Source organism: Ctenopharyngodon idella, chromosome 9 (genome assembly GCF_019924925.1).
Source record: "Ctenopharyngodon idella isolate HZGC_01 chromosome 9, HZGC01, whole genome shotgun sequence".
NCBI lineage: Eukaryota > Metazoa > Chordata > Actinopteri > Cypriniformes > Xenocyprididae > Ctenopharyngodon > Ctenopharyngodon idella.
This window is the reverse complement of record NC_067228.1, coordinates 9,775,791-9,793,326: the sequence shown is the minus strand read 5'-3', so window position 1 is coordinate 9,793,326 and position 17,536 is coordinate 9,775,791. Positions and strand designations below refer to the sequence as shown.

Genomic DNA, 17,536 nt, shown 5'->3' with positions numbered 1-17,536 from the left:
CCTCTCAGCCTATTGTGTAATGGCAGTGACATCAGTGATCAAAGATCAGCGTTCCCCACACCTGCACTAGACTATGGACATAACTTTAACTGTATCTTCTGATCACACTGTAAAAAAAAAAGTGTTCTGTTTTTTTGTCTCGTTTTCCTCCTAAATCTGAGCGCTTTTTACGAGCCAGAATCTCATAGTTACAATAATTACGATATGGCGAGAATGCATCTTATGACCTTAAATAGCTGGTTCAGGTGTGTTTAATTGGGATTGGAGCTGAACTCTGCAGGACAGTGGCCCTCCAGAAAACAGGATTGGACACCCCTGTTATACAGTATAGTATGTTTAGTATGAATGTAATCCGGACGTACTAAATCTGTCATGTGACCTACAAGCATCAGTTGCATTTATTACCATTCACAAATGCTGTCCTGTGGCCTCATGGGATAGTAAAGTGTCCAACTATGCAATTTCGGATGCAGCTATACTTAATATTTCTATTTAAAGGGAAGCTTATTTTTAATAATTTAGTATGGCAATTCAAGATGCCCAGCTAAAGTTAAATTTATTTAGCCTATTCATACACATTTTTTTTTTCTGTGACTGTCTCTTTAACAGAAATCACTTGCCATATGCAATCGACATCCATGACCGCACTGTGCACAGCCACGGAAACTTGCCATATCATGTTATGCAAAAAGACCTTTCGCACAGGCAGCATGTGAGTAAAATTCAGGATGAAGAGATGAGCAGCAATGATCAATGGATGGGATAATCTCTTTCCACCTCATTTCCTTTCTCTAGTATGCTGGGTATATACATGCAGAAAGTATCAACCTTAATCTGGAGATGATCTGAGCCTTTACAGGTGAGTTCTTAAACAAGCATGCTGACAAGTGAAAGCAACTCCACCACAGGAGACGGTCTATACACTCCTGAACATGACATTACACCCGAAACAGATATCTTCCCTGTGTGTGCATATAGCTCGATTGCAGTCTCGACACGTATGGAAATGCAGACAAACACACTTCATCTCCCTGTCAGAACGCTCTGAATTTGATGTGCACACTGATTCTCGCAGGTAGTCTGAGGCCGTTTGCGAGCCACGTCTGGTCTATGGTTCTCTGCTCCGTGTCCATCACCTGTAAACTACACAAAGAACAGTAATTGCTTGTCTGGGCTGTCAGCTCAGCTTTTGGGGAATCTACACTTGCCGAGACCAAGCAGATATTTACACATGAAATGAAATTACTCCCTTTTCAGTGCACCACTCCAGAGAGACGTTACTCACGGACCTGTCAGTCTGTTTGGGGCATTTTTTAAAAAAATTTTTTATTTAATCTCACAGAATAATGTACAGCAGTTGGAGTAAAGTATTAAGAGTGGAGTCCTCACCTGTTTGCATTCTTGCGACAGCAAAGAAATCCCAATCGTTGAACTGCATTATTTGTTCAGTCTATCAGTTTTCTGTTATGTTTACACACAGACGTACTGCACAAGCTTCCATACTCAGTCAGAATCCCAAATTTCAGGGTCATATGATGAGGTTACATTCAGCTTATGGTTAAAATCTCACTGTTAAAGGGTTAGTTTACCCAAAAATTAAAATTCTGTCATTTACTCACCCTCAAGTTGTTCCATACCTAAGAGTGTCTTTCTTCTGCTGAACACAAATGAAGATATTTTGAAGGATGTCGGTAATCAGACAGTTGATGGACCCCATTGACTTCCATAGTATTTTTTTCTACTATGGAAGTTAATGGGGTCCATCAACTGTTTGGTTACCCATATTTTTCTTTGTTTCTATTTGAGATGAAACACAGTATGACCCTGGAAGATAAGACAGACATTTCAGTACAAACGGTAAGATTAGAAAGTGCACGTGAGAAAAAAATAATTACATTTTATTTTTAGATGTTTTATAAATCATTTGTCATTGTGAAACTGTCTTGAAGAGGCCTTCTCTTCCAAGTACGTGAGGATATTGTCTTATATAAGATGATCGTTTCAGATGATCTCTGAAAATGTAAAAATAGCAGCCAATATTCGCAATGCTCTATTTACTGACTAACAGCAATATTGAAGTCAATTTCACCACCACCCCAGGCATATACGCCTGTCATAGTGAGCATAACTTTTACAGGGCACTTTTCAAATGGCACCTCCCCTGGAGAAATTCACAAGGCTATGAAACTCCTTTTATTTTTAGACAGATCTCAGGCATACACGACTTTATCATTCAGCAGACCAGATACGTCAGTCAACAGACCAATCCACCAGGTCCAATGCTTTTTAGAGTGCATTATACACTCAAAAAAATGCTGGGTTAAAAACAACCCAAGTAGGGTTGAAAATGGACAAACCCAGCGATTGGATAGTTTTAACCCAGACGTTGGTTTAAATGTTTGCCCAACGTACTGGGCAGTTTTATTTAACCCAACTATTGTTTAAAAATTACTATATGGCTTGCTTACAATGAACCCCAAATAGGTTGGAAATTAAAAATCGGACATAATTACTAGAGGCAATCATTTGGGTTAAAACAACCCATTTGCTGGGTTTGTCCATTTTAACCCAGCATTTTTTAGAGTGTACACCCAGACATTGTGGAGGAAGGCTGGAGTAAGTAGACCTTAATTGTACGCAAATGAAAACGAGACTGTAAGGGACAATTTAATAGGTTCAACTGTCTTAAAGTGCGGACCCCACGCTAACCTGCTTTCATTATCTATATCCTCTAGAGTGCTTTCTATTACATTAACATCAGGCTCAATACAGTGACTAATAATCTGTGCATCTTTCTTTAATTCTGTCGGTTCAACAGGTGGCTGGAGCTCAGAGACACTCGCATCAAGAGTTGAGAGGAGGGAGAGAACAAGAAGGCATCCCTATGGACCAAACATGTGCAAAGAGAATGCGGCACAGCAGTACACAGTTCAGCTGTGAAGGGAACAACAGCACTGCAGTCAGTACATTTTTGTTCATCTTAAGATGGAGGTGAATGTTAACAGTAACACAGGGGTCATTAGACAAAAGATGAGAGAATCATACGACTGTTTCACATTGCACTCATAAGCAGCATGCATTATGGCTTTATGCATAAAATAAAGCCATTTCTGGGTCTCTACATTGAGTAGCCTATTTCCTTTAACAGCAGCCAGAACACATTTGTCTGATGTTCACAATGAGACATCTTTGTTTTTGGACTGGAAGGAAAGTTATATGTTTTAATATACATCAAGCACTTTTATCTTAAATGATCAAGAACATATTTGATGTCTCATGATACAACTTGTTTAATCTCTTCATGTTGTAAACTCGGTACAGAACCTAGAACTACAATCGCACTCAAATATATCTACTTAAATATTTAAAAGTCCCCATGGAACATTAACAGTCAGAGGTGGTATGATTACAAAGTTTAGACCCTCTACTTTTCACACAAAACCATATTTTTTTCATTTATTTTACATAACGCAGCATTTGAATATTAGGAGTGCATGACATTTAGGACATTGGTTTTACTTTTAGATTCCACATTAAAAATGTATAAAATATTATGAATTGCAAAAAATTAGGGATGCACCGATACCAAGCTCATGTACTTGTACTCGTAAAAATAGAGTTGTGGAAAATACTCTCTCTTTCTTGCGCGCGATCCCAGTTTTCTCAGACAGCGCGCGATCAGTTCTCACGCCTGAATGATCAAATGCGCACACAGTTGTCAAAATGTCCATCGTGTGGAGTATCTCATGTAAATATACAGTCGGTTATGGCTTAAATCGACGTAAACATTTGGGTGAAAACAGGATATGTGTCAGTATCCATGGATTCGGTCTTAAAGGTCATTAATGTTCATAAAACAACAAAAGATGCTAAATATATGTATACATGGTAAATAAACCTACTGTATCTGAAAAACAAGTTTATTTAATTTGTATCTCTATAGTATTTGTTTGTAATTTGTTTGTAAATTTCTTTTTATATAACAATTATATATATTGGTAATTATGCCCTTTGAAGGTTATTGGACACTGTGAAATTTTTGTTCTTTAAGTTTGTGACAAGCACATAAAAATTATTACTTTTTTCATTAGAGTAATAATAAAGAAGCTGTCCTACATTCATTAGTCTCACTGTGTTGTGCTTGGAAAACTGCAACATCAAAAAAAAAGAGAGAGAGAGAGAGAGAAATTAATAAATGTATAAGCATCGGTATCGGTGAGTACTAGAAAAAAATATCGGTACTCGTACTCGGTCCTTAAAAAATGGTATCGGTGCATCCCTACAAAAAATATATCTGGAAAATATTTATTTTCTATTAAGATCTTTAATATCTTTTATAAACCAGAGCAAAAACGAATTAATCACAATTATTACTCACTATTATAATTAATATTATTGTTTTTACAATTATTCCATTTAAATATATATTTCTCACAGTTATTACTCACAATACATTACAATTATTATTCACAATTATTATTTACAATTATTCCATTTATATATGTATAAAATATTATATTGTAAAATATTATAAATGGCAAAAAATATAATATCTGTAAAATATCTAGAAAATATTAATTTTCTATTAAGATCTTTAATATCTTTTTCAACATTAGTTGACATATAAACCAAAGAAAAAAATATTACTCAATTAAGTAATAATAATAACGTTATTATTATTAAATTATCACACAATTATTACTCACAATTAGTCCATTTTGATAATTATTTTACAATCAATCACAATTATTAATTACTATTATTAATAGCCATAGTTATGGCTAATAGAATAAAATAATTGTGATTAATTTAATTATTTCTAATCAGTCTTTAGAAAGCAGCAAAAACAGTAACAATGTCAAATTCTGCACATTTCAACTTTTTCATTTTATTATACTATTTTTCTCTGAACTTTTCTGCTGACCACTTTGCAGGCCTCCTGGGGGTCCCTGGACTGCAGTTAGAAAACTCTTGATATAGGCAAAAACACTGCAATATTTTCCTCATCCTCAAGGTGGAGTTGAGTCTGCCTGTAGCCCCGGACGGACAGCTTAACTCAAGCCTCCTTCCTGTCTACCAACTTACAAGAGCAGCAGTAACCATGGTAACTCCTTCAGAACCCAGGGCAAACATTTATAGGGCAATGGATTTGCTTGAGAAATACTCAAAAGAGCTAAAATAGAACACGGCAGTCGGAGAGAAGCATGTCTGTGCGTTTGCAGGACAGCATGATAAAAACAAAAGCAATCAAGAGCTTTTTATGAGTTAATATGAACACTTGCCTTGATCCTTCACCTCTCTTCCTGTCCTTTTTCTCCAAGCTTTTTTGGTTGCTTTGTTGTCCTTCTCCTGTTTCCATAATTACAAGATTATGAAGGATTTGAGAGTTCTGCGAGCGCTGCCTGGGTTTCTCTTTCTCTCTGGTGCTGAGTAGTGGCAGTAATTTAGCATCACTGAAGCCTGCAGCAATAGGGGAGCGTGCAACACTATAACCCTCACTCAGAGGAGCACAGGTGAGACTAGGAGCAGAGCTGCCATTACCTCAGGAAGAAAGACAGTCCTTATTGCTGTCTATTTCAGAGCCAGAGAGAGAACTGTCAAAGCTCGGTATGACACATATCCTTGTGATAATACTGTGTTATTAGGCCTAAAAGTTACAGTAAAGAGAGTATTCCATGTTGGAAAATCCAGCAGTTCAACAGTTAGCTGTGTTTTGGAACAGTAGATGGTTTCTAGCTGGCCATTAACTAACTACGTTGATCACTTTGAGTTGCTATGACCAGATGGTTTGTTGCTGGTCCAAGATGGTCTCCTAAATTTCAGAACTTTAGCATAAGTTGGATTTTCCAGGAGGGTTTGAAAGTGTTCTGTTGTTTGAGAGTGAGCAAAGAAAGATTAGTCTATGCCATGTCCCACTAGAACAGTCATCAGTACGGAGACAAGAGACGTTACACACCTTACATCAGTAAAATGATCCTGCTCGTCAGCGCTCTTTCTACTAATGAGCATCCTAATTCATGATTGTATCACACACACTCTGACTAATGAGTCTAATTGCTAGTAAAGGAAGACAAACAAAGTGGAGCAAAGGTTTGCACAGGAAGACTTCAGCTGCACAATGCTGCAGAAAACAACTCATTGTACAATAGCGATGGTTAGCTTTTTTTTTGTCACTGCCCTGCAGCAATAAAAAAATGCATGACCTTTCTATTTCTACTCTTATTTCTATATCTATTCTCAAAGGCTAGTGATCTGTATGTATTTCTTTTGCATTTATATATATTGGTAAACAATTTTATCCAAGGTAATTCATTGTACATATTTTATCAGTTCATTCAATCCCCGGCAATCAAACTCATGGTCATGATAGCGCCATGCATATGTTATTGTCTGATGTACAGAAAAACTTGTGCAGGGGGAAACACACATTCAACCCTGGAGGTCTGTAGTGGAACTGCAGTGTACTCTAAAATCTATGGTTTGTTGTACTGTTGAGCAGTACTTAAAAGGATAATTCACCATAAACTACACTAAAACTAAACCTTAAACTGAAATAAAAGTACATTTAACCTAAATATTAATATTTAAACAAAAACAAATAAAAATAACAAAAGCACATAATAAAATTATGCAGAGCGCATAACAGGATATGGTGACGATAAAATTGGGATGGGAGAAAAAAATTATATTTAATTTATATTTCATCCTCATGCAAACGTTTGTTTCACTGAGAAACTTTGGTTTCTCAACTTTTGTGCTCGAAATAATATGAGCTGGGAGGAAAAAATATATTTCATTGATTTTGCAAGCAAACATACAGAGCTCCTAAAAGGACATAGTGATGGAAAAAATAAGAGATGGGTGGAAAAAATATATTTCAATGCTTTGAAATTTCCCAGAGAAACTTTGCTGACTTCGCTTACAAAACCTTTATGTTCCCTCGCAAAACTTTTGCTTTTCCCCGTTCGCTCGAAAAGAACTCAAAAGTTTTGAGAGCGAACGCAAAGAATCTTGGGGGAACGCAACACATTTGCGAGAGAACGCAAAAGTATGGAGGTATAATTTTTCCTACTATCTCAAATTTTTTTCATCATGTCCCTTTAGGGGCTCCATACGAATGCAAAGTGCCTCAGGGAACACACTACTTTTGCAAGAGAATGCAAATGTTTTGCGAGAGAACGCAAGGTTTCTTGTGGGAATGCAATACAAATATAATTTTTCCTCCCATATTATATTTTTGTAAATATATCTCTGTAAAATTACTAAAAATTAAACTAAAATGTAAATGAAAACTGAAAATATAAAAATAAAAGTTAACTCAAAATATTAATAAAAACTAAAAATAGTATGTAAATAATACTAAAAAAACATTGTTCCAAAACAACATTGGACCCCGCTGACTTTCAACTAACCCATATGAATTGAACGGTTTAGTCCAAATTTTCTGAAGGGACACAATCACTTTATATGAAGAACAGATTTAACGGCTTTTATTCACATATAAACATTCATCAACGCATTCATCAATCATGCTTGATTGACGTGAGAGAGACAATGAGGTTCATTCTTGTGTTAAGCAGCACGTTTGAGCTACCGCAAGAACCAATGAGATTTGTTCTCGTGCATCAAGCAAGTACAGTTGAGCTTTATGTTTGCTGATCAATGTTTATATGTGAATAAAAGCCTAAATTCAGTCTGTTCATCATATAAAGCGGTCCAGGCTTTGGACTAAAGCGCTCAATTCATATGGATTAGTTTTATGATCTCCTTATGAACTTTTTGAAGCATCAAATTGGTAGTTGCGTGAACTGTCAACGGAGGAACAGAAATCTTTCAGATGAACGAAAGTCTTACGGGTTTGGAATGACATGAGGGTGAGTAATTTATGACAATTTTTGGGTGAACTAACCCTTTAACCATACTGTATATCATTATACTTCACTTTGATATTCATGTCATAGAATACATTTCTTACAAAAATTCTTACAGCGTAGGGAAGGGAACCTCTAAAATAGGTGCTGGATCAAATTCACACAAATGAAGTCCTGCTTTTGCTAAAGTTGTATGCCTATAGGTTTTACTTGGTTTGTACTACATATCTGCAAAAAAATAAATAAATAGTGAAATGGAGTTTAAATAGTTTTTATCTTATCACCTCAAGACATAAAAGCTCACATTCATTTGTTCAGGCTTCTCGGTAGAGAGCTTTGGAGAACAGGATTTGATATTACAGTGCTTCTGGTACAAGGACAAAACCTGGAGCGCTCTCTCCATCTCTTAGAGTTTGTCCGTAACGAAGCGCGCGGGGGTAAATGATTGATGTCAGAATAAATTAAAGTGCAATGGAAGGACGTAACGCACTGTTCAGACTGACATCCATCAATTTAACCCTTAAAACTTTTAAATGGCAATTACAGGACTGTGGAACAGCAGAAGAGCGAATGCAACATACAGTAGCCATTTGTCAGGAAGCCATGTCATCAGTCTATCAGCCTGGATTAACATGGCATCACCTTTGATTTATCTGCAGATGAGAAAAGCAATAACATTTCATACCCCTCATTAGTGTAGGATAGCACTGTATTTCTGTGACATTTTAACATATCCAGTTTTATCACAAGATGCTTGGCAATAACAAATGAAGCTTGGGTAGGAAACCAGGCTGAAATTATGTGTTATAATTTCAATTCAAGAACAAAAGATAGTTTGAAGCCTGGGGGAGCCTACCTTTGGATGGATTGGCATTTCTATGAGTGTCTGGAACACTTGTTTGCTCAACCAGTCGCTGAAAGTTTGTCATTTCAGACAGCCATCTTCCAAGGATGCAGCTGTTTTACAAAGATCGACTTTCACAGCATTTTCTCCTTCCCATACTCACAGCCCTTTATGTAAAAAATTATATAATATGCTGAAACTCATCTGAACATCTGGCCTTTTTTGACGTCACAACACACGCGTACACATTTGTGCATTTGACAGATGATTTTATCCAAAGCGACAAACAGAGAATAAAAGGTAAAAAAATAATTAATGCTTTTCTTGCATTTTCTGAGAATTGAACCCATGACATTGGTATTGTTAAGAGCCAAGTTTAAAAAGATGAAGGGAGAGTTATCTGAATAGAGACAGACTTGTACTTCTCCACAAAGTCATGCTAGGATAGTGACGTGAGGAGACAGAGGGAGATTGATACTGTCATTTTGCCATTGGACGGGTGGAGGACACAGCCTGTATAATGAATTGTGACACTTCAATTAGCCCCTCCAAGATAAACAATACAAAAATAACCCTCTTGCCTTTTCAGTTTTATGGCTAACTATCACAACACATTGTATTGTTGCCATAAATTGTGTACGAGGGCATAATTTCTACACTGGCACTAACGATTCTTGGAGGAATTAGTGAAAAACTTGAATATGTGTTGGATTACAGCAGATAGATGTCTTTAGCAGTAACACAAGCCTGTGCAGACTGTAAGTTCTTCATTAGAAATGATTCATCTCATTCGAGAGCTCTCAGCAGGACTGTCTGATACCCATGGAATAATAAACGAGAACTTATAAAGTCACAAGTGTTTTTGAATGTTAGTTGGAAGTATGAATAAACATTGGATATGAGGAAATCAAAATGGATTATGGGTGAGTCATTTGAATCATTCGCTGAAGCGATTCCCTCAGCAACGAGGCTTTCACAACCGAAAAGGGCTCCTTTTTTTTTATTATTATTAAATTTTTAATGCTCCATGAGGTTCACCTATAATGTAAATAAAAATTATTATATTTTTAAATAAAAAATAAAACAGAAACAAAATATGCAGAATGATTATTTTCAACCCTCATTTTGAGCCGCTGTCTGAATTGATTTGTTTTTAGAGGGCGACTTCTTTAAGGCTTGCACATGAGTTTTTTTTTAAAACATTATCCATTAAAAAATCCATTCTGAAATTGTTAACTTGCAGTTTGAGATGTAACTGCTGTCAGATCCAATGCAGTTGGCTGCTTCATCTTTCAACAAAAGTTTCTTTGCGAAGTCTCCATTAAACTGTGCTTCATTGACAAAACAATCTGCAGTCAAATGCTCAGAACAAACATATATGAGAATATATGAATGAGGATATATAATCCTCCGACGCGCATCTGTATACTGCAAGGGCATAAGTGATTTTGACATTGAAGGAGACATAAAAGCAATTTCATGTCATCTAAAGCCTTTATTTATAGTTATAAAACAGTTAGTTCCTGTCCTTGATTCTGATTGGTAAATAGCTGTTATTCACGATAAAACACAGCTATGACCGCTTCACCCAATGGTTCTGTGTATCACTACACAACACCCTTAGCAACCACTCTTAGCAACGTAAACTGTTTTTTCTCAGTTGATATTGTTCATTGAAGCTTACTGTATTATGTAGAACTAGAAGAGTATTGTGAGAAAGAGATCGATTGAGCAAGTTTGTTACCTGCATTCAGATTTAGCATTTTCCTTCAGGTCAGTCCTATGTTCATAATAAAAATCTGTTTAAATGTCCGATGTATTATCTTGTCCTTTTAACATTTAAGGGGTTTTCCCGTGACTGACAGTGCTAGTCAAAGCATTTGTCAATTGTGTTCCGTTTTCAAAACAATTCTGTCTTTTCAATATAAAAGTCTTCGCTACTGACAAAGACAGTCTTTGCCGCCATCTAATGGCATAAAAATGTACCTTCTGTTGCTGTTCACAACCTTCCAGTGGAAGGAAGGCTTTTAGAAAAAGTTTACTTCATGAAAGTTGCACTGATACATATTTTTGGCTTTAATTTTTGTATTGTGTGGTAACCATTTTATAAAAGCTGCTTTGCGTCATGCCTAACAACGCCCTTCAGTCGTGACTTATTCATGATACAGCACAGCCTCTCGTACCTTATTGCTTACATATGGTACTCAAATGTTTAGAACGTCTAAATAAATGTAATTTAAACTGTATAGTTTGCCACAAGAAACAAACTGACAAACCTACCTGTCTTGAAGTCAAAACTCAAGATTTGCATATAACAGACAGGTTTTATGACTTTATTTCGTCACGTCTGTTTAGTTTTTGTCCATTTGTTCTGAAAATGTATTATTTATTAGTGCGGTATGCAGCAGTTCTTTTGTATGGAAGAGTAAACAAAACTCTGTGGTAAATTGTGCAAAGTGTGGAGCTAAGCATGTCTTCAAAAGCGCTAATGATCCACGGGGCTCCAGCTCGCACTAAGATGCATGATTGTGTGTTTATGCTGTCTGTGGGTATATTTACGTAATAATGCTGTATGTGTGTGCACCACCATTAGCGCTACGGGCTCGTCTGAAGCAGGGGTATAATTGGAGGTACAGTTGCAATGAGAGTTAAAGAATATGTCTGTTTACTGGCGTCTGCCCGTGGTTTGGATGAGAGGAAAGGAAATGAGAGGATGAGATTATGTATTTTAATGTAGAAAGAATATGAGAAGTGAGGGGCCATATTATAAACCTTATCAGTTTGACCCATGAATATTAATTAGATGATGTACAAACTATCGAGCAGGCTGAATTCTATTCCCCATAGCTTTGTTTTCATTTGTCAAATTAAATATGACTTTTATCCCAGGGTTTTTACAGTTAACTAAAACCATAAATTATTTCTCGTTTTCATTCAGTTTAAATAACTAAAACTGAAACAATTTATAAAAAATATACACATTTAAAAAAAACCCACAAGAAATTACTAAAACTTTAACTAAAATGAAAACGGAAAATATAAAATAAAAACATTCAAAATATACACTATAAACTATAATATATGTCAATTATATTAATTAACACTGATCTTTTAGGTTGCTACACCCCGATCACAATCCATGTGCATTTGATATATGGAAAAATAAGTGAGGTTATTTTAAAATCAGCAAAAAAGTTGACACAAACCTTCTGTTTTCTGATTAGAAAAAAGTTTCAAAATATGAGAAGATAATATGTAGGGAAATTAATTAACTGATGTCATGGTTGATTTCATTTTTCAGATTTTTGGGATAATTTGTCAGATTGGCTGGCGGGGCTTTTTGAGGCTGAGCAGAATGGCAATGAATAGTCGCTAACATCACACATCCAATGCCGTCACTTTGTTAGAGCACAGACGCAAACATGCAGTCAACACAGTGGTCAGATGGCTGTTTATAAGCGGGAGCGACATGCTAATGATGTGCATTAGCAGCTCGCTCTGGCTCTAGGCCTAGTCATAATGGCTCCAATCCTACAATTACTGGACATAAGCTTTCGCGCTAAAATTACTAAAGCCACTTTGTTTTAGCGAAAGGCCATAGACGGAGAAATGTTGACTTGAGACCCAGTGCTGAAGCGGTTATTATGGTGTTAAAAACCCAATAACGCTGTCAGAGGACATTCACATTTATCCTGCAGGGATATTACTGCTTTGAGGGAACTCCCAAGAGTTTGCTTTAGGCTGATGCTCATTTTCTAAAGGAAACTGGACCAATAAGGCACAGAAAGAGTGGGCGGCCTATCCTCAGCCCTAGCCACCAAGCTGTAAGAAATCTTCCATCTTTGACACTGCTGTCCCTATAGAGGGAGTACAGGGAGTCATAGATCTGAGGGAAGACTGTATTTACCAGTGCTGGGGAAGCTACTTTGAAACTGTAGCTTGAGAAGCCATAAGATAATCATACGAGTGAAAGTATGATTATAGTAGCTTATAGTGTAGCTAAGTCAAGCTTAGCTACACTATAAGCTACTAAGTAACCTAAGAATTACACTGAATCGGATTTAGGTGGAATGTCTTTTAAAATAATAATCTGTTAATATGTTAACATTTATGGGCGGTAACACTACACGTTTTGTTCCATTGACATACACATGCAAATACCGGAAATCGTAAATGCAAATGTGAATTTCACTGCATTCCAAAGTTAATTGTCAGTTTGTATCATGTGATCACGTCTGTGTGACCAATAAAATTGCAGAATATGTGGTAGATTTTACACTTACTTTGTATTTACTATTATTTGTTATATGTTGAATTTATATTTTTATAAAAGATGAGTGTGACGTCATCATGACCTATTGCAGTGTCCGAAGAAATGTAGGTATCGTAAACAAAATTTTTTACAACATTTATTAGGTTAACTCATTCATAATACATTACCTATTAATGAATGGTTATATGAGAGAGTTTGTTTATTTGTTCAGCTCACTCTGTTGCAAGGTTGCATGCTTGATGTGACAAATACATTGATGTATTTATTTATTTATTTATTTTTTTAATCACACTTTGTTGTGGAAAAAAGCTTGTAAAAAATCCACACATCTGAAAGATTTAGTAAAAGTTATGAGTGTCCCTGCTTTTAGTTAGTTACTCCCCAACACTTGTGTTTACAGCACATAGTGTTGTGCTGTAGAAAAGAAAGTGTGTGGTTTCCTTGGAGGTTTTGTTTTGTTTTTGCTTCAGCATGTGCCATTTTGGCTTTTTTTGTAAGGATATTTATCTGTAGCCATGAAGGCATTATTAGTAGAGTTCATGACTGAATATATTTCCCCATGCCTTGCATTTTTCATTGTATAAATTTCCATTCATCGCTTGTTCTCATGGGATATGTGTAAAGACAGAAACATTCTCTGGACTGACAACTATATTCAGAAACGTATTGGAGCTGAGCAGCTGATCTCCATGAGGCAGTATATAGAGGTGATGACCTGGAAGAGGAAGATGATACTGACCCAGGATGACTGAATGGGCTTCTCTCCTCTCACACATAGTCTCTCCCGGCTGTCTGTGCAGAAATGTGTCTCATCACCCACCTGCAGCATGGAAGGTGTGACTCATGCCCTACGAGAGAGCTGTTTGTTGGCACTAGCGCTCACAGAGGCCACGTCTTGGGTTATTTGCTTGCCAGACACCAAGGAAGCTTTTTGGCTTTATGTTAGAGATGGATGCATGAGCCATATACACCGATCAGGCATAACATTATGACCACTGACAGGTGAAGTGAATAACACTGATTATCGTTTCATCACGGCACCTGTTAGTGGGTGGGATATATTGGGCAGCAAGTGAACATTTTGTCCTCAAAGTTGATGTGTAAGAAGGAAAAATGGGCAAGCGTAAGGATTTGAGCGAGTTTGACAAGGGCCAAATTGTGATGGCTAGACGACTGGGTCAGAGCATCTCCAAAACTGCAGCTCTTGTGGGGTGTTCCCGGTCTGCAGTGGTCAGTATCTATCAAAAGTGGTCCAAGGAAGGAACAGTGGTGAACCGGTGACAGGATCATGGGCGGCCAAGGCTCATTGATGCACGTGGGGAGCAAAAGCTGACCTGTGTGGTCCGGTCCAATAGACGAGCTACTGTAGCTCAAATTGCTCAAGAAGTTAATGCTGGTTCTGAGAGAAAGGTGTCAGAACACACAGTGCATCGCAGTTTGTTGCGTATGGGGCTGCATAGCTGCAGACCAGTCAGGGTGCCCATGCTGACCCCTGTCCACCGCCGAAAACACCAACAGTGGGCACGTGAACATCAGAACTGGACCACGGAGCAATGGAAGAAGGTGGCCTGGTCTGATGAATCAGTGAGGTTATTACCTACCTAAGCATTGTTGCAGACCATGTACACCCTTTCAGTATTCCCTGGTGGCTGTGGCCTCTTTCAGCAGGATAATGTACCATGCCACAAAGCAAAAATGGTTCAGGAATGGTTTGAGGAGCACAACAACGAGTTGAGGTGTTGACTTGGCCTCCAAATTCCCCAGATCTCAATCCAATCAAGCATCTCTGGGATGTGTTGAACAAATAAGTCCGATCCATGGAGGCCCCACCTCGCAACTTACAGGATCTGCTGCTAACATGTTGGTACCAGATACCACAGCACACCTTCAGGGGTGGAGTCCATTCCTCGACGAGTCAGGGCTGTTTTGGCAGCAAAAGGGGGACCAATACAATATTAGGAAGGTGGTCATAATGTAATGCCTGATCGGTGTATTCTATACATACAAATTTGAAGAGAGGGTCAAACATTTATTGGTGCAGCTATCAAATTATGTAGAGAAGAACTGTAAAGCTTGTGAATGACATGATTGTGAATGAATGAGGGAAAAAAATGCTTTAAAGTATCTTTTGAAGTTTTGTTTGACAATTATTTAGGCTGTTTTAATAAATAAATCAAATATAACTACTTTGAGTACAATGTAAGTCACTTAGTTTGGATAAAAGTGTCAGCCAAATGCATAAATGTAACCCGAAAAATGTAATTACAAAATATGACAATCATAATGTTACTCAGACATTATAGGCAAATAGAATAAAGTGGAGGATTCAGTAGAAGAAAACCTTTCGCTGTTCATTTTGTCCCTTTTACCACCAAAACTTAAAGGGTTAGTTCACCCAAAAATGAAAATTCAATCATTAATTACTCACCCTCATGTCGTTCTACACCTGTAAGACCTTCGTTTATCTTCGGAACACAAATTAAGATATTTTTCATAAAATCCAATGGCTCAGTGCGGCCTGCATTGTCAGCAAGACAGTTAACACTTTCAAATGCCCAGAAAGATACTAAAGACATATTTAAAACAGTTCATGTGACTACAGTGGTTCAACCTTAATGTTATGAAGCGACGAGAATACTTTTTGTGCACCAAAAAACAAAATAACAATAATATCAAACTGCCAAAGTCACATGATATCAGTAAATGAGGCTTCGTTACGTGGTAAGTGTTTCGAAATTTCAATGGTTCACCACTGGGGGGCGTGACTTTGGCAGTTTGATACACGCTCCGAACCACTGATTTGAAACAAAAGATTCGTAAAGCTTCAAAGCTTCATGAAGCAGTGTTTTGAAATCGCCCATCACTATTGTTGAAAAAAGTTGTTATTTTGTTTTTTTGCCGCACAAAATGTATTCTTGTCGCTTCAGAGAATACTTTTTGAGCACCAAAAAAACCAAAATAACAATAATATCAAACTGCCAAAGTCACTTGATATCAGTAAACGAGGCTTCGTTACGTGATAAGTGTTTCGAAATTTCAATGGTTCACCACTGGGGGGCGTGACTTTGGCAGTTTGATATGCGCTCCGAACCACTGATTCGAAACAAAAGATTCGTAAAGCTTCAAAGCTTCATGAAGCAGTGTTTTGAAATCGCCCATCACTATTGTTGAAAAAAGTTGTTATTTTGTTTTTTTGCCGCACAAAATGTATTCTTGTCGCTTCAGAGAATACTTTTTGAGCACCAAAAAAGTGAACTGAACTGAACTGAAACTGAACTCTGACGTCAAACGGACTCAAGTATGCACAGAAAGCGGCCTTTGAAGAATGGAGCTGATAGGCCTTAAAATCCCAATCAAACGCTGCTGATCACATGCACATGAGCGAGCAGAGAGAGACTCATCTCATTTACAAAGAGCAATGTGTGAGCTTCAAAAAATTCATGGAACAATTACGAAGAAAGAAGGATGAGGCAGCAAACGTCTGGAGATCAGATCACTTCACATTGGTGCAACAGAGGCAGGATCCGCAGTAATTACCAAGACAAACATGCAAACGCACGTCTTGCCACGGCTTTGCATGACGGCTGTTTCCTGATTGCTAATTGTGATTAAAAGCAGCACCTGAGGATGGAGCTGACCTAGAGAATGGTCCTGTTGTGGTAGAGAAATAATTGGGGTAATTTTCTTCGCTTTAGCCGTTCCGCTTAAACGAGGCTGCGTGATTTAAAATAAGCGAGAGAAACAAGAACATTTCTAACGACTATTCCTTCATAAAAAGGGAAAGAAAGGAGTCAGGAGAAAGAAGTATGTGCAGGAAGAAAGCATAAACAAAAAGCAGCCGTTGTAAATTGACAGACGATTCTGTAGCCACAGTTTACCTCTGTTACATTTCTCCAGGTGTGATGAATAAAATGAGACGGGCATCATTCCCTATTCAGACTAATGAGACATTGTGTTCAACAGTCTCCCCCTCCCTCTGAACTGATGACAACCCTCCCATTGGAAGTGAGTGTTTCAAATGCTCAGCGAGTATGTGGATGGTGGAGTAATCAAGTATGGTACCGAGGTATGTATGTATACATGATATCATACTGCAGATATAGGAATAATACACATACGTATATTTGGTATGCATACTGTGTGCAGAATGTGCATTTACTGCAGGACACTCCACTTGACCTTCCATTTCCAGCACAAACTGGAAGCAGTAGCAGTGAATTTAATTTCAGTATCTTTTATGACTCATTGTTAAATCATATTGCCAAGGCGTAAGACATTTTTTTATGCAAAACTGGACTGCAAATGCAAAATAACCATTTTTCTTTCCAGGATGATAACTTGATACTTGGTGAATATTGATATGCACATTTCTAAGGCCTCTAAATTATCATCATGATCCAAATGTTGCTGGAAAACCTGACCAAAAGCAAGTTAAAAGGCCTTTTAGTTTTAAAATGTCCCCTTTCAGGTCATGGTTGTGTCTTTTTGCTGTAAAATGGTTTGTGATTTTTATAAATTAAGCATAAAATAGCTTTTATATTGCTATTT

The 17,536-nt window shown here is 37.2% G+C and overlaps 1 long non-coding RNA gene across 1 annotated transcript; it reads left to right on the top strand.

The window, feature by feature from the left end:
* Positions 1–701: 701 nt before the first annotated feature.
* LOC127519103 (uncharacterized) lies at positions 702–5,255 on the top strand. The gene is made up of 3 exons (XR_007931724.1): positions 702–859; positions 2,819–2,959; positions 4,935–5,255. It is a non-coding gene; the product is annotated as an uncharacterized LOC127519103 (long non-coding RNA).
* Positions 5,256–17,536: the final 12,281 nt, after the last annotated feature.